Here is a 19,505-nt window from a genome sequence, read left to right on the forward strand (position 1 = left end):
CTAATGCACACACACACACACACACACACACACACACACACACACACGACTCAGAAGTGCCTCTGTTCATTCCTCATCTGGCACAATGTACAACCTGGAGCATGGAGGTTCCCTTGAAAGAACCAGAGGCTCCCACCCAAGGGGAGCACCACTCAAATGAAACAGCACCACCACGCCTCTCCCTTTCTCCAGGGCCAGATCCTCCCCCTTGGGAACAACCAGCCTTGACCACATTCACCAAAACCCTAAGCCAGGATGCTGGGTGAAGGAGTCCTGAGACAGGTGTCTCCTCAGAGCCTGGAAAAGGAAACTAACAGAGGGTCATGGTGACCTCAGAGGGGTGTCTGACCAGGGGTGAGGGGAAATGGATGGAGTCCTAAGGATACATACATCGACATACTCCTTACTTCTAACCTACATGCTCCTGGGCTAATTGGTGGATTCTTGGGGAGGACGAGGAGATCAAATGGAACAAGAGCACCAGCACATGCTGGCAGAGCTGGTGATGATCCTGTGAGAACTGTTGACAGCTGAGGGGTAGGGGAAGAGGCCGGGTGTATGTGTGAGGGGGGTTGGGGTATTCATCCCAGATATTCACCTTCTGCTTTGACCCCCAGCGCCCTTCACCTCCCTCCTGGGCTTTTCTGGGACCCTCTTCAGGTGAAAGGATGACCAAGCACAGAAGACAAGGGCTCACACAGCAAGGGGGGTGTCTATCTTATGCATTCAACAACAATCATGTCCAGAAGAAAAGAAAAGACCAGAGAGAAGGCAGGTGTGGAGGTGCTGCTCCCCACCTTGGACTAAAGCCACCAAGTTCCCACTAGGGAGAAAAAGGGTGCAGATGCATGGCTCTGTGTCTCCCACTACTCCAGGCCAGGGACGATGTGGCGCCCCCTCTTCACCCATCACTGTATCTGCCCTTTTCCTGGGACATTGGCCGCTAGGGATGGGGGTGGGATCCCTGGGTTGACACCCATCCCCTACCCTTTTGGCGCATTAGTGGCAGAGCCCTGGCTGGACTGTGGGTATGAGGGAGGTGCAAGTCTGGGACCTGGGGGGGGGTCTCCAGGTACGAGTGTCACAGGGTGCAGGCCCACTGGGTGGCCACTCACATGTGCTGCTGGGAGAAGTTGTTGGCTGATGCTCCTGGTGGAGTGAGCAGCAATGGAGGGGGCATTGCAGACACTCAGGTCCAGACTGAGGACCAGGGGCCGGGACCAGGTCAGGGTTGCAAGTTTACCTGAAGCTTGCCACCACCTGAGGTTTGAAATGTGGTGCCTTGGAGGAAGCAGAGGAGGGGGCTGGGAAGCAGGATGGCACATCAAATTCCTACTCCAAAGTAGCTTCAAGTCTCTTGCTCACTACTCAGCCACCTCTACCTTCTTCAACTGCTGGTAGTGGTGACAACCAACCGAGGGAATCCCGGGGGTACACGGCAGCATGGAATGTGGGCATGGCCACAATTCTTGTATTCCATTGGTCAGAAAGAAACATGAAAGAATGGCGTTGTGGCAAGAATCCTGTGATGCAGGCAGCATGTGCAGAGTCAAGATGACAGCAACTCCCCCAGCCACTTTTTCTGGGAACTATGTCCAATTCAGTTGGGCACAAGAGGGTGACATGCTTTAGTCAGATGGCTGCACAGATTCTTGTGTATGTCTGTTGTCAGTCCCAAACCTTGAACTCAGGATCTGGGCACAGTCTGTGAGCTGCTTTTGCTCAAGGCTAGCCCTCTACCACAAGAGCTACACGGCTCTGCTTCTGGCTTTGTTGGCAATGAAGTTGGACAGGGGTCTCAAGGACTTTCCTACTTAGGATGACTTTGATCCTCCCATCACAGCCTTGTAAGTAACAAGGAGGATTGCTGAGAGCCACTGCTGCCTGCCTCATCATTGGTCTTGCTGATGTTCTTGGACAGACTTATGAGTTCCCTATCCTCGGGTTTAAGTGGTGAGAGCTGGAGCCCACAGTTCGAATCCTGGTCCTGACACCTCCAAATGGCAAGAGATCCTAAGAAATCAATTCCTATCCATATGATTGCCAATGGAATGCGATTAATGTCATGAATTAATGAGCAGTTGTTGAGTTATTCTATGAAAAATTTATACACAATTATATTATAGGACACTGATCGATTTTAATTAATACTTTATTAAGCATTTAAACAATCACATTCATAAAATGGAGGCCTAATGAAATACCGAAGAATTGGACCTCATATACTATAAAGGTGCCAATTTTTCTGCCAAGACTGGGATTGGAACTCATGGTCTGGGTAACTCTGTTGCACTGTGTGGGGCGGGGAAGATTTCCTCCTTGAAGACAAGAAATTCAAGTCTGTTCCTTAGGCCTGAAATTGATCCCCACCACTAGAAAACATCCTACAATTTACATATATGATTTATATTTATATACATATGTTGACTCCATATTGCATTCAGTGGAGTTTTTCATTTTATTTTTTGTTTTAATCATGTATTGACCGTTTATTTTATTGACTATTATGACACATAGAACATTGATTACATTGAATATATAGTATATAGGTCTTCATATGTATTCCACTTCATACCTGACACCCAGAAGATTCACAGTAAAGGAAAACATGTGTCAACATCAGCTTCTTACTCCACGGTTCATTGTTTGGGCGTGCTGTCATCTGAACTCATGGCCTACAAGGCCAAATTCATGAATGGGTGAGTCTCAACACGCCATCCTGGGGCAAATTGAGCTGACAGGCAGTTCCTAGGACCTGAGATCGAGCCCCAGGGGTTGACAAAATAAGAACAGATTGACACACAGATGGAAGTATACTAATAAATATATATCTTTATAGCATGCCAGACATGTCTGTCCATTATTCACTTATATAGACTACATTTGTACCAATTCTTGGGTACTTATTATGCCTCCATGTAATTATTGTTATTGTTTTCATCCTTAAACTATTAATGAAATCAATCAGTGTCTTGAAATTATTGTGTTCCTGTAAGTAATAGTATTCTTTTAATGCCTCATAATATTAAATAAAACCAATCAGCCTCCTAAAATTATGCTAATTTTATAGAAGCATCATTTACAAACAACTTATTCAACCGTGACATTGATAACGTTCCATTGTTATTCCTATGGATGGGAACAAGTATCTTAGTATCTCCTGCCATTGGTTGTGTCAGGACAGGGATTCGAAATCAGGGCCTACCTTGCCACGTGAGCTTATTGCTTCCCCGGTATTCTGCCAGCCTTCAGCAATGCAAGGTGAAGTACCCTTTGCAACAGTGTCATTCAGACCCAGGAGGGTCACCATGCAAAGAAAGAAAACATAAAAAGCTATCTCACTGCCACGCCGACCCCAGTAGAGTCTGCTTAGCATGGGAAACCATCTATCAGACCATGATAGGGGCCTCGAGACCTATCTCTGAGTTTTGGGACTTCACCGAAGTCTACCTCAGAGAATGGGGCTTTACAGAAACCTATCTCCAAGTTTTGGGACTTCACTGAAGTCTACCTCGGAGAATAGGGCTTCTAAGAGGCCTACTCCTGGGAAAAGGCTGGAAAAACCCCTGGGAAAAGATGTGTTTCTGTCTTTCTTTTCCTCATAAGAGGGCCTATTAATCTTTTACTGTTTCTGCTGTTCATTGTACTTACTCATTGTCAACGTTCCCTTATTCAAAGCTCTTTCTTAAGAGTGTTGATGACTCCAATATCTGATGAGTGTCTTAAAAATATGACTAACTCACCAGAGTTAAGTGCTACCCTGAAACCCCTCTTATGGAGGCTAGTAGACAAGCCATAAGCAAATATAAAAGTATTGGGGGTTTCACAAAGTCACTCCAGCAGAAGGAATTGTAAGAAATTTATAAGAAGCTGTAGGCGCGGCTAGAACAGAAAGAATGTATGGCAATTGCTGAGATAACTACTTAGGAGAAAGAACTTCCTGTTACTCTCTTTCATTTGTTAAGAGACTTGCTAGATCTAGGCCTCCATGGTACTTACTATTAAAGAAGAAACAGGAAAGATCTTAATGGGACAGTTAAGGCCTCTATAGAAAAAAGTAGTGGTTAATTGGTGACAATCATCGAAACCCATTGTATTTCTTAAAAATAGAGGTAAAGCCGGAAACAAGTGCCTATCAGGCGACCAGCTGGTGACCACCCAAGAAAGAAGCCATGCAGCAAGATTGTGTAACATTTTGCCCTTTCTCATGAGACTTCTGTTATAAAAGTTTGCTATCCTCTGCATTAAATCGCACTCAGCACTCAGCACTCAGCATCCACTCCTAATGTGTGTGAGTTGTCTGTTTGCCATCTCCCCATCCTATTCCAGGTTCCTCCCCTAGGTATCCTCCATCGTCCCGACAGAACCCTGTCCGCAGCATCTCACAACATTTTTCTGTGCATTTTTTCCCTGCAAGGCTTGGGGGTTTAGGATCCCAGGAGCAGCTGTGGGCCCAGTGGCTCCATCCCAGCCTTGAGTGATCAAAGCTGAGGCAGAGTTGCCATGACATGAGTTCAAGTGCCGTGCTGAGCATAAAATAAAATAAAATAAAAAATAAATGAGCTCCCTGGCTTGCAATTCGCGCTGTTTATTCTGTTCGGTTTTGGATTTGAACTCAGGGTCTGGGTACATCTGCAGCACTGTGGATGAAGGGGAATCTTACCATACTTGAGATAAGAAAGTCAGGTCTGTTCATTAGGCCCGAATTCAAGCCCCAGCTCTAGAAAGCATACTATCTATATACATTGTAAAGATAGGATGTATACTTACCTATAGATGTTCAGTCCATACATGTTTGGTGTGGTTGTTCCTTGTATTTTTTATTCATTTATTCACCATTGATTTTATTTACTACGATGACACCCACTCCGTTTATTACATTAATGATATAATATCACATAGCATCTAGATTTGTAGACATGTTCTCCATCATGCCTAACACCCAGGACTCTGAGAGAAAAGGAAAATAATTTTCACACTCAGTTTCTTACTTCATGATCCACTTATTGGTAGTGCTGGGATCTGTCTCAGGGCCTAGCAGGTCCAATTGTTGAATAGGTCAAGGTGAACAAACCAGCCTGTGAGCAACTAAGGAGCTAGGCCATTCCCAGGATCTGACATTGATCCTCAGGGTGCCCCACGACAGCCATAAATTCATTATTTAAACATAGTATCTATATTAACATATATGTTTGGACAGCATCTTGCATTCAGTGTACTTTGTATTGTGTATTTTACTGAGTATGGTGACAGGTATAACTGTGATGACATAGATAACAACCTGTTCTTATGGTTATAGGGTTGCCTATGCAGTCTCCATCTTTGTTGAGACCCAGGACTTTCACAGGAGAGGAAAACATGTGCAATGATTGCCTTCTGACATAAGGATGAATCTTTTGTCAGTGCTGGGATTTTAACTCAAGTAGCTCTGTTGCACAGTGGGGGAAGGGGAAGCTCACCATCCTTAAAGACTTCAATGTCAGTCCCAGTCCAGGGACTAATTTGAAGCCCCAGCACTGGACAAAATAATAAGCCCATCTTTTTTAAACATAGGATCTCTCTTTACCTACAGGTATCGTATGCATCTTGCATTCAGTGTAGTTTTTTTTATTTATTTTATTTTTTATTTATTCATGGATATATTGTGTATTTTATTGAGTATGGTGACAGATATAACTGTGCTGACCTGGACAACATATTTCTATGGCTATAGAGTTGCATATATAGCATACTCCATCCTCTCTGAGACCCAGGACTTTCATAGGAGATGAAAACAGGTAGATCGATTGGATTCTCACATAAGAATGAAACTTTTGGCTGTGCTAAGATTTGAACTCAAGGCCTACCAGACCCAATTGGTGAAAGGGTCATGGTGAGCACACCAGCCTATAGCCACTAAGGAGCTAGGCCATTCCCTGGACCTGAGATCAAGCCGTGGTGGGGGACAATATAGTCATAAATTCATAATTAAACCAAGGATCTATATTTCCATACATGGGTGGGCAGCATCCAATTTTAGACTCAACTGTTGCATGAACTACTCTTTCAATTGGTATTCGTATGCATAGGAAAAAGTCCCTTGCGATCTCCTGCCATTGGTAGGTGTCAGGACGGGTTTGAACCAGTAACCTATGTTAACAGGTTGGACTATGGTTTCCCTGATAGCCCACCAGCTTTCAGCAATGGCAGGTCAGCTCCAGTTTGCAACCAGGTAATTAAGACCCAGGATAGTCACCTTGCAAAGAAAAAAAATCATAAAACCCTCCAGCCCTCTACAGCTCACCACTTTTTGTGCTTTCTAACTTTTTTTTTTCTTCTTGCAAGCCCTCTGGTCCTAGGATCCCCTGATCGAATATGGGTCCAGATGCTGCACCCCAGCCTAGGGTGATCGAAGCTAAGGCAGAGTTGCCACGACATGAGTTCAAGACCCATGGTTGGCCAAAAAAAAGAACAAATAAAAATTAATTAATTAATTTAAAAAATAAAGCTCACTTGTTTGGAATTTCTGCCAGTTTTCTTTCCTAGCCTGGGATTTGAACTCAGGGTCTTGGTAAATGTGTAGCAATTTGTGGGAAGGTGCAGCGTTGTCACTACTTAAATTCAAACCCTGTGCCAAGCCAAAAATAAAAAAAAAGGTCACTGACCAGGGCAGGGGGTGTAGTTGTGGAGATGGGAGAGAAGGTAAGGTAGGAAGAATACAGATGAGGAGGCAACAATGCTCAAGAGGAAATGTACTCATTACCTTGCTCATGTAACTGTAACCCCTCTGTACAACATATTTACAATAAAAATGTACAAAAAAAGAAACAATGTAGTTCTCAGAGAAGCACTTTAGGGGTAAAGGAAGGATGTCTGAATAGCTGTACAAAATTCTCCACTGTATTTTTGTTTAATGTTCAGTATGAAACTGAATAAACATACCTGCTTCCTTTAAAAAAAATTAAGTCTCAGTCTTGGAACTGGGGCCAGTATTTCTGCCATTGCTGGGATTTGATCTCACTGTCCAGGTAACTCTTTTGCACCATGGGTGAAGGCGAATCTCACTGTCCTTGAGGAAAAGAAATTCAGGCTAGAGTTCCCAGGGCCTGAATGAAGGCCCTGCAATGGAAAAACTATTTCTATACATGTGTAATATATGATATATACTTACATATGTATGTTTACTACATATTATGATTACTATTGATTTTGTATTTTATTTTTATTTGAGTCGTTAATTTATTGTTTTATTATACACATAATATTTATTACATTTTGAACATACATTATAAAATTATACACAATAATTTAGGACATTAACTCATTTTTCATTAATATTTTATTAAGTGTTGAAACATGATACATAATTAAATGGAGACATTTGTCACAGTCTTCAGTTTAGAGTCTCACTCAAGTATGAGCTGTGTTTTACCTTTGGACACCTTACTATAGTGATCTCTTTAGATGATTTATAGTCAGAAACATTTTCTTGAGGATAGGCAAGTTGAGGGATAAAATTGTAAGGGTGGGGCAAGAAATGTGGCTTAGTGGTAAAGAGCTCACTCAGCTTACATGAATGCCAGGGTTTGAATCCTCAGTGCCACATACTCAGAAAGAGCCCGAAGCTGTGGAGTGGCTCAAGTGGTACAGCACTAGCCTTGAGAAAAAGAAGCCCCAAGACTGTCAAAAACAATAGGCCAGATGCCAGTGGCTCACACTTGGAACCCTAGCTCCTCTGGAGGCTGAGATCTGAAGACCACTGTTCAAAGTCAGCCTAGACAAGGAAAACCTGTTAGACTGTTATCTCCATTGAACCAACAAAAGCCCACGTGGCATGGTGGATCAAGTGGTACAGTATTTGCCTTGCTCAGGAAAAGTGTCTAGACATGATTCAATTTACACAACTCGAAAAAAGTAAGGGTTAATCAAAGTACTTTTCCTATTTGCTAATTAGGAGAACATTCTCTGGGAAATGAACGCTGATGTAGACCAGAATTGAAGTCAGAGCTCAAGGTTCAAGTGTAGTAGATCCATATGCCCAGCCTCTCAAACTCTAGCATTATAACCTGTGTCCTACGGGGTTCTGAAAGGTCCAATGTTGAAAGACTTAATATGCTCCCCAAGCACTTTGTGATGAACAGTTGACTTGTATTGTCGATGTCATTACACTTCTGAACCCAGCAGAACAGCAGTGGCTCACACGCGTCACCTAGCTCAGGAGGCTGAGATCTAAGGATCACAGGGTGAAGCCAGCCAGAGCAGGAAAGTCTAGGACACTCTGACTTCCAATTCTGAAATGTCAGATGTTCAAGAGCTTCCTGTGTTTCTCTTGGTGATGAGAAGTTACTTGCACTCTAAATGTTCTTACAATTCTTGAGCTATAGAAGCAGAAAAGAAACATTTTTTACCCATCCTGGGTTCAAATGAAGTTTTCAGGATCCAAGCCCTAGCCGTGTTAGCAGGAAGAACTCCAGTGTAACACTGTATTTGAAAGACAGAAAACAGTTTCAAAAGACATGCTAGGTGAAGAGACCTAGGCCTGCAGGATTAGGAGGCAGAATGTACATAATCAACAGGGAAGTCAGCTGCAAAAGCACTTCATGCATTCCAGGCACAGCTAGCAATGGGGGGGGATCCATGAAACATTTGTTAGAGTTACATCAGGATCAGGCTTTTCTCAGCCTCTTCAAACAATGACTGATTAACCTTCTCCCTCAGGTGAAGGGAGCCTCAGGCTATCTTTAGGTTAACAATAGAGAGACAGTTTAGTGGGGGAGAGTGGAGGAACAGAGAAGAAAAACCCTGCTCTCTGTCTTAAGGAGTGGGGTTTTGACTCTCCATCTGTCAGATTTAAAAGACCATTCTTCTACCTCTGCCAGTCCATTCTCCTTCCTTCATTCTGCATATCATTAATGCAAATTCCCAGTCCAAGGAGAAGCAGGGCCCTTTCTCTTCTGTCTCCAAGCACCTGAGTTAGAACTTGGCTCTGCCCTCTTGGCTCTGGGGCCTTTGGCTGCCTGAGAAGTGGGACAGATACAGTCTTCCTGCTCTGTGGTTGTGTGAAGACAATGTGGTGGCCTGGCACCCTGCAGAAGGCCTCACACTGGGAAGTATTCCCTTCTTTCCTCCTGACGTCCAAGATCTATCTATCCACCTACCTACCTACCTACCTTCCTACCTACCTAAGTAGCTAGTGATCTCTTACCAGTTCTTGGGGTGAATTCAAGGCCTGGGCACTGTCTCTAGCTCTCTGCTACTTGAGACAAAGCACCAATTCTGGCTTATTTTCTGTGTGCTACTGAGGAATTGAACCCAGGGCTTCTTGCATGCTAAGCAAGCACTCTCTCACTAATCCACATTCCCAGCCCCCTCATCTTTTTCTTCATGGTAGTTTTTACATAAGTATGCTCCAATTTTATGTCCCCAAGTTAAATTTTCTGAATATTGGTTATTTCTATGAACCCTAACCTTTTCTTCCCCTGCATGATTTGTGACTGTCCCTGCCTTGGCCTCATAATAAAATGTAAATAAAGGCTGCTGAGAGCTTAAGTGTGCATCATATAAAGAAACAGGCCTGGAACCCTGGAAGAGTAAAGCCATGTGCTTGAAATGAAGAGAATGATGCAGTATGTGCAATGAGTATATCTAAAAATAAATCAGTAAATAACGCAGAAGCATTGAATATCGTCTGTTTGCACTCAGGGTGGTAATATACACACATAAATAGGTAGGGCATTGATACATAATTTGGTATTCTCTTTTTAAGTTTATTTTGTGGCCATCCCAGGGCTTAAACTCAAAGCCCGATGCGTTCCTCAGCTGTTTTGCTCAAGGGTGAGGCTCTACCACCCCCACAGCTCCACTTCAAGACATCTGGTCATTAATTGGACATAAGCACCTTCCAAACTTTCTTGCCTGGTCTGGCCTGTTTTTCCTGCTGGGTTTTCTCTCTCAAAGCTGGAGCTACCCTCTGGGCCAGTGCTCCACTTCTGATTTTCTGTTGGTTTTTGGAGATAAGAGTCTCAAAGACTTTCCTGCTTGGGCTGGCTTGAACAGCAATCTCCTGAGGAGGCTTCAAGCGGCTTTCCTCAAGGATTCGCCAAGGAGGTGCTCCACACAAATCCTTAGTCTACATCTTGAGACCATGAGCTCAGAGCAGAAGCTCAGAGCTTTACCATTTTGTGCCACAGCTTCATTTTTGATCTGTGTGTATGTGTGTATGTGTGTGTGTGTGTGTGCACACACGCTTCTGCTCTGATCTCATGGTCAGCACCTAGGCCCTGCGTTCAACCCCAAAACCTAGCCACCCAGGGCCCAACTAAGAGAAGTGAAACATTTCAAAACCTGATGAGTTTCACCAGACTCATATGACAGGAAGCATTGTGATACCAGACATATGCTTGGATTTCCCAAGCTTCTAGAAAAATGGGAGAGGCATCATAGGTCCATCATTGCTGCAGGTCCTGGGGTTGAACTGTGAGCCTAGGCATACTCCCTGAGCTCCTTTTACTCAAGGGTATTGCATTAACCTTGAGTTCCAGCCTTAATTCTAGGTTTTTCTGTGATCTCTCAGAAATAACAATGTCCGGGACTTTCCTATGCTGGCTGGATTGAAACTAAGATTATCTACATCTCAGCCTCCTCAGGAGCTGGGATTACAGTCAGCAGCCACTGGCACCTGCCTTTCTCTTCTTCTTCATTTTTTAATCTGGACAATATGACTTCTTAACAGTGTCATTCCAATGGTTTGAATTTATAAGTAAACTACCCCAATGTTCTTTACAGCTGCTTTCTCTGAGGATTTTCTCTCCTCATCTTCTCCTCTAGTCACAGGTTTGAAGCCAAAAGTGAGAAATGAGTGCCACAGGATTTGGAAGCAAATGTCCACAGGACAGGCCAGATTTGTCACTGCATTGAGCTGTAGTGAATTTACTGTGTCAGAATGAGAGGACCGCAAGCTGGAGCAATCCTCATACTCTCTGCATTGCTCCTTTTGTCTATAAAAAAGACCTAATAATTATGAGTGCTTTGTGTCTCCAACCTTAAGCATCTAAAACACACTAGAAGCATCTTCATGTTTCTGTTTTTCTCTAGCACACACACATTCATGTACAGCTTCACTTCTGGTCTGTGTGTGTGTGTGTGTGTGTGTGTGTGTGTGTGTGTGTGTGTGTGTATGCGCACTCGCACGCATGCATGCACATGCACATGTGTGCATACATCAGTCCTGGAGCGCGAACTCAGGACCTGAGCACTGTACCTAGTTTCTCTTATACAAGGATAGCCCTCTCCCACTTGAGCCACAGAGCCACTTCAGGCTTTTTTCTAGTGAAGTGGTCCTTAGAACTCAAGCCCAGGGTTTCATATATGCAAAGTACTCTACCTCTAAGGCTCATTCCCAGCCCACTAATTCAGGTTTGTTTGTTTGTTTCTGTTTTTTATTGTTGTTGTTGTAGGTTTTAGGAGTTAAAGTCTGGGCCTGGTGCTGTCCCTGAGCTCTTCAGCTCAAGTTTTGTGCTCTACCACTTGAGCCACAGAACTACTTCAGGTTTTCTGGTGGTTCATTGGAGCTATGTGTCTCAAGGTCTTTCCTGCTCAGGTTAGCTTTGAACCATGATCCTCAGATCTCATCCTCCTGAGTAGCTAGGATAACAGGCATGAGTCACAAGCACCCAGCTTCCACTTCAGGTGTCTTAGTGGTGAATTGGAGATAATAGTCTCATGGGACCTTGTGTGTCTGGGATAGATGGGAACCCAGATCCACAGATCTAAGCTTCTTTTAAGGCAAGGTAACAGACTTCAGCTATCAACTGCTAGTCCGTGGCACTCTGCTGCAAGGGGGTTAGTGGCACCACGTGATGGAGTGTTAGCCATGAGCCCAAGAGGTAAGTGTCAGCACCTAGGCCCCGAGTTCAAGGTTCATGACTGAGAAAAATCAAAACACAACACTTGTCCACAGGAGACAACTCACTAGTCTTCAGTAATACATAATTTTGTCTCTGCCATGGAGACATATCTGAGCCTCAATATTCTTGTCTGCATAATCATCTGAGTTGTGGAGGTCTTCAAGTACCAGGTGAAAGAATGCACCCGATGAAGGACACACCACATGTTACTCTTTGCAGGACTCAGCTGATAGCACCCTATGAAGGACTCAGCACATAGCTCTATTCGATAAGCTGTCATTAGGATTAGGGTGCTTTCATCAGCATCACCGTTCTTTGAGGAATATTTCACAAACCAAACAAGTTCACATCTAATGGTTTAATGGGAATTTTTTTGGGGGGGGCGTTACCCAGGGTGCTTGAACTCAAAGCATGGGGATACTGTTCTAATAATATTTGCTCAAGACTAAAGCTGTACCACTTCAAGCCACATTTTAAAGTGTCTCTCAGACTTCCTGCTAGGACTGGGTTTTAAAGCCCCCAAGCAGCCACGATGATAGGGGTAAGCAAGCAGCGTCTGGTTCCTTGCAGCTGGGTTGCAGGGGTTTACATCTGGCTAAGTCAGGTTAGGTGGCAGCTGTCAGCACCAGACTCCTAGCTTGCTTTGTGATGAGGTATTTGAAGTCCTGTCCTTCTACAGTTGCAGTTAGAACATTCTGACTTTTTTGGCAGCAGTCCTGGGGCTTGAGTAAGGGCTTTGACACTGTCCTTATGCATTTGTTCTCAAGGCTGGCACTCGATTAAAAGACAGCAGAACTTCCAGGTTTTCTGTTTATGTGGCACTGAGGAATCAAAACCAGGGCTTCGTGCTTACTAGGTGAGCACTCAACCACTTAGCCCCAGGAGTGAACAAGATATAAATAGATAGAAATTGTTGTGTATAAATATTATATATACAAAAAGAGAGATGTCTGTATATTATTAAATTATAGATAATATTACTACCAATTATTAGGTATTAAATTATGTGTCCATTTAATGATGTGTCCCAGTTGAACCATTAATAAAGCATTAATTAATAATTACTCAATAGCTTGTTATTATTTATCAAATATGTATATACATCCATACATATAATTACATATTTTATAGAATGAGACAGATGTCTATATATAATTAAATTATGTATGCATCATGTGTTACTACCAATTATTATGTATTTAATTATGTCTTCATGCAATTTTTATTCTGTTAGTGCTTAATAAAATATTAACCTTAATGCAGTCCTAAAGTTATTATATCTAATTTTATCTTACAATGATTCATTACTAATTCAATTTTTTTATCATTTATTGTAGTGATAACTTTTCCACCTATGACATTTATTACATTTATGACATCCTCTTACATAGCATATAGATTTGCATACAAATTATACACCCTACCTGACACCGAGCACTTTCAAAGAAAAAGAAAACATGTGTCATGCTCAGCTTCTCACTCCACGATTACGTTTTTGGCAGTGCTGGGATCTAAACTCAGGACCTACAAGGTTCAATTCATGAATGGGTGACTGTCAGCACAGCAGCCTTTAGCCAATTCATCTGCCAGGCAGTTCCCAGGCCCTGAGATCAAGCCCCATATGTTGACTCCATATCACGTTTAGTGTATTCATTTTATTTTTGTATTATTCATTTATCGACCATTTATTTTATTGACTGTTATTACACATGGAATATTTATTACATTTATTACATAGGGCATAGAGTTGCCTGTGTATGAAACTTCACACTATGGGCTTCTTAATCCACGATTCAATTTTTGTGAGCGCTGACATCTGAACTTACAGCCTACAAGGTCCAACTCATAAGTGGGTGAGTGTCAGCATGTCAGCCTGGGGCATATGGAGCTGACAAGCAGATCCAAGCACCTGAGATCGAGCCCCAGGGGTTAACAAAATAAGAACCAATTGACATGTAGATGGTAGTAAAATAAATATAGATTTTTATAGTGCCAGAGATGTTTATACATTATTCAGTTATATATGTTACATTCCTACCAATTCATGGGTATTCATTATGACTTCATGTAATTAATATTATTGTTTTCATCCTTAATAAATTATTAATTAAATAAACCACGTCCTGAAATTATTGTGTCCATGTAATTAATTGTATTCTTTTAATGTGTCAAAAATATTAATTAAAATCCATCGGCCTCCTAAAATCACTCTAATTTTATAGTAGTATCATTCAGGAAGAACTAATTCAACCTTGACATTCCAAAACTTCCATTGGTATTCCTATGAATATGAATGAGACTCTTAGAATGTCCTGCCATTGTTAGGGGTCAGAACTGGGCTTTGAACTCAGGGCCTATGTTGCCATATTGGCCTATGGCTTCCCTGGTAGCCCGCCAGCTTTCAGCAAGCTGAGTCATTCAGATCCAGGATGGTCACCTTGCAAAGAAAGGAAATGTAAAATCGTCAGCCATCTGCAAGTTGAACGGTTTTATTCTGTATTGATTTATTTACTTTTTTCCTGTCAGCCTTTGGGGCCTAGGAACTCAGGTTTGGCTGTGCATCCAGTGGCTGCACCCCAGGCTAGAGTGATCGAAGCTGAGGCAGTGTTACCGCTACCTGAGTTCAAGCCCTGTGGCAAAATAAAAATACATATATACATATATACATACATACATACATATGTACACTACAAATATTTAAAAATTTATGAGGCTTCTTGGCTTGGACTATACACCATTTTTTCTGGCAGGCTTGGGATTTGAACTCAGGATCTGGGTAAATCTACAGCACTATGTGGGAAGGGCAAGCACATTGTGTTGGAAGGCAAGAAAGTCAGGCCTGTTCCCAGGGCCTGAATTCAACCCTAGCACTCAAAAAAATAATATTCGTATACATTTTAAATACATGACTTATATTTACTTACAATTGTTCACTGCAGGGGCTGGGAAGGTGGCTCAGTGGTAGAGCGCTTGCCTTGAATGCCTGAGGCCCTGGGTTCGATTCCTCAGCACCCCATAAGCAAAAAGAAAAAAGCCAGAAGTGGCATTGTGGCTCAAGTGGTAGAGTGCTAGCCTTGAGCTGAAGAGCTGAGGGAAAGTGCCCAGGCCCAGAGTTCAGGCCCCACGAACAGACCCAAAAAGAAATGTTTACTGCATATTGCAGTTAGTGTAGTTAATCATTTTATTTTGTTTTTAATTATTTGTTATGTATTTTAGTGAGTATGATTACACATATAACATTTTTTACATCCTATCACATAGGACATAGATTTGCATATATATTGTACATCATACTTGAGGCCCAGGACTTTCATCGGTAAGGAAAACATGTGGGACAATTGGCTTCTTCCACCAGGATTAAGTTTTTGGCAATTCTGTGATTTGAACTCAGGGCCTAGAAGGCTCACTTCATGAATTGGTCAATGTTATCATACCAGTCTGATGCAAGTGAAGTTGTCGGGCAAATTTGAGGACCCAAGTTCACCAACTTAGAGTGGCCAATATATAAACAGATATATGTGTAGACTGAAGTGTGTGTGTGTATTTACATATGTATATGCATCTATCAATAAATGTATACAGAGACAGACATTTATGTAGATTCTAGTGTATAACTCCATACAAAGTGTGATGTCTATATTGTATTTATATAGATATATATATTCTATTACTACCAATTATTTGGTTTAAAATTATGCCTCCATTAATTAATCATGGTATAAGACTTAATAAAATATTATATTAATCAATGATCTATATTTATTGTGTACAATCTTATACTAGAATGACTAGCTAATTAATAATTCAATTAGTACATTTCAACATTCTATTAATGTTGAGACAAACTGCTACAATTAATTAAAGCGTCCTTCTGGCAGACAACTAGTGCCCTGAATCTAATGAAATGATTCATTATTAGCAGTGTTGCCCCCCTAGGTTTCCAGAAGCTTGCTAAATCTAAGCACTTGTGCAAAATCACAATGCTTCCTGTCATCTAGGGCTGGTGAAGCTCATCAGGATTTGAAACCTCTGACCTCTCATAGTTGGCCCCTCGGTGGCTAGGTTTTGGGGTTGAACACAGGGCGAAGGTGCTGACCATGAGTTCAGAGCAGAAGCTCAGTGCTTTCCCATTTGGTGTCACAGCTTCACTGCTGGTCTGTGTGTGTGTGTGTGTGTGTGTGTGTGTGTGTGTGTGTGTGTGTGTGTGTGTGTGTGCATACACCAGTCCTGAAGGATTCAGGACCTGACCACTGTACCTGAGTTTCTCCTGTACAAGGACAGCACTCTACCACTTGAGCCACAGAGCACTTTAGCTTTTTTTTCTAGTGATGTGGTACTGAGGATTCAAGCCCAGGGTTTCATACATGCAAAGCACTCTACCCCTAAGACACAGTCCCAGCACTCCACTTCAGGTTTCTTTTTTCTTATAAGTTGGAGGAGTTGAAGTCTGGGCCTGGGTGCTGTCTCTGAGCTTTTCAGCTCAATCTAGAGCTCTACCACTTGTGCTAAAGAGCCCCTCCCCTTCAGATTTCTGGTGGTTCATTGGAGATAACCATCTCAAGGAATTTCCCGCTTAGGCTGCCTTTGGACTGTGATCCTCAGCTCTCAGCCTCCTGAGTAGCTAGGATGACAGGTGCGAGTAACCGGTACCCGGCTTCCACTTCAAGTTTCTAAGTGGTGAATAGGAGACAATAGCCTCATGGGATAGTTTGGAACCCAGATCATCAGATTTCAGCTTCCTGAGTAGGCTGGATGACAGACCTCAGCTAAGGACACCTAAGCTCTGACACTTTACTGCAAGGGGTCGTTGGATCCACGTGGTAGAGTGTTAGCCATGAGCCCAAAATGAAAGTCAGCGCCTAAGCTCTGAGTTCAAGGTACATGATGGAAAAAACTAAACCAAAATAATTGTCTGCAGGAGACAACTCACTAGATTTCAGTACATACATCATTTTGGCCCTGACATGTGGGCATATCTGAGCCTCAACTTTCCCATCTGCACAATCATCTTACTTGTGAAGCTCTTACAAGGACCAGATGAAAGAATGAACCCCGTTTAGGACTAGGCACATAACAACTCATGAAGAACTCATCACATAGCGGTATCCCAAATGCTGTCATTAGAATTAGGGTGCTTTCATCGGTATCACCATTCTTTCAGAAACACATCACAAACCTCACGAAGTTCACATGTAATGATTTAGAGGGGTGGGTTTTATTGGGGGGAGTCATCCACGTGATTGCACTCAAAGATTGGGGGTACTATCCTAAGATGTTTAGCTCAAGCCTAGAGCTCTGCCACTTTGAGCCACAGGTCAGAGTTTCGCAGACTTAATGCCAGGGCTGAGTTCTAAACCCACCAGTGTCAGATCTCAGCCCTTGAGTATCTTGGATGACAGGGGTGAGTGAGCCAGCATCATCTGTTTCGGTGAAGATGGGTTACAGTGGTTTACCTCTGGCTAAGTCGGGTTAGAGGTCACCTGTCAACACCAGACTCCAAGCTTGCTCTGTGATGAGGTATTTGCAGCTTATCCTTAAATCATTGCAGTCAGAACATGCTATTTTTTTTTTGGTGCCACTACTAGGGTCTTGAGTAAAGGTCTAGACACAGTCCCTATGCTTTTATGCTCAAAGCTAGTACTCGACTACTTAAGCGAGACAGCATTAATTGAAAATTAATGTAGTATAATTGTTGTATATAGTTTTATAACATAATCATACACTAGTAATTTATTTGTTCCTTTTGTAACATTTCATTTGTATGGATGTATATCAGAATGTGCCATAGAATCTCCCACCATTCATTCATGGCAGTACCAGGATTTCACCTCCAGTCCTAAGTTGCTTCTTTTGGCTATGGCTTCCCTAATAGCCCACCAAACATCAGCAATGCAAGGTCATGTACACTTTCTGGGCCTTGTCATTTAGACGCAGGATGGCCACAACGCAAAGTGGAAAAAAAAAAGTAAAACCACCTTCTTGAACTTCTTAGTTTTTTTTTTTTTTTATTGCGAGAATACCATACAGAAGAGTTACAATTACATGGACAAGATAACTAGTACATTTCTTATCAAGCACTGTTGCCTCCTCTTTGCCCTTCTCATCTCAGTTTTATCCTTCTCTTTTGAATTTTTTTTTGCCAGCCCCAAGATTTGAACTCTGGTCCTAGGATCCCAGGGTTGGTTGTGGCAGAGATGCCAAGACCTGAGTTCAAGCCCCATGCTTTGACCAAAATAATAATAATAATAATGCCCTGGCTTGGAATTTGCACCATTTTTCTGGCAGTCCTTTGATTTGAACTCAGGGTCTGGGTAAATCTGTGACACTGTGGGTGAAGGGGAAGATCACCGTCCTTGAAAACAAGAAATTCAGACCAATTCCCAGAGCCTGAATTGAAGCCCTAGCACTGGAAAAACTAATATTTATATATGAGATCTATTTATATTGCATGGGTTTACAGCATATGACGTTTATTACACTTATTAATTTAGTATTATTACACATATAATGTTTCATTACCTCATATCACCTAGGATATATTTACATATGGATTATATATCACACTGAGTCCAAGGACTGTCACAGAGAAGAAAAAATGTGTCAAAATTAGCTTCTTACTCCACGAATAAGTTTTTGGCCATTCTGGGATTTTAACTCACAATGCCCAATCCATAAATGGGGTCACAGTCTTAGCAGACCAGCGTGTGGCAAATTGAGCTGCCAGGAAGTTCTGAAGACCTGTGATCAAGCCACAATAGTGCCCAATATATAGATAGACAGAAAGATAAATAGATAAATAGATAGATGTGAATATATATATATGCATATATATATATATGTGTGTGTATATATATGCTTATATATACAAAGAGGGAATGTGAAGATATTATATATATATATAACCAATTATTAGTGATTACATTATGCCTCCATTTAATGAAGTATTATGGTTGAATACTTACAAAATCTGTAATTAAAAATTAGTCAATATCCTTCCATTAGGTGCTAGAATGGAAGATATAAATCCAGTAATTTGTGTGTGGCATTCTAAAATAGAATCAAGAATTAACTGCAAATTATTACTTTTATAACATTCGATTAGCATTCACATGAATAGGAATGAGTTTGTCAGATTCTCCCTCCATTTGTGGGGAGCAGTCCTAGCATTCGAACTCCAGGCCTGGGTAGTTCCCTTCGAAAGCAAACCATTGGAATGGCACTGTGAAGACTTCATATTGTCATGATTAAAAAAAGAACCAGAAGAAAAGAAAGCCAGGTGTCAGTGGCTTCTAATCAGCGGCTATAATCCTAGCTCCTCAGGAGGCTGAGATGTAGAGAATGCCAGTTTGAATTCAGCTGGGGCAGGAAAGTTCCTGTCACTCTTATTTGTAAGAGACCACAGGAAAAAAAATACACACATGGGTGAGGCTGTTTCTCAAGGGCAGACACTACCCTTGAGCAAAAGGAGCTCAGGGACATGGCCTAGGTTCATAGTTCAATCCTGGACCTGTCAAAAAAAAAAAAAAGAAAGAAGGCAGTAATTCTATGTCTCTGTGTATTGATGGATGGTGTATGGATGATGGGCATTCAGCAGGTTGCCCATGCCCAGCCCCCAAACCT

The sequence above is a fragment of the Dipodomys merriami genome, unplaced genomic scaffold (assembly GCF_024711535.1).
Source record: "Dipodomys merriami isolate MVZ:Mamm:240054 unplaced genomic scaffold, mDipMer1.0.p SCAF_873, whole genome shotgun sequence".
Taxonomy (NCBI): Eukaryota; Metazoa; Chordata; class Mammalia; order Rodentia; family Heteromyidae; genus Dipodomys; species Dipodomys merriami.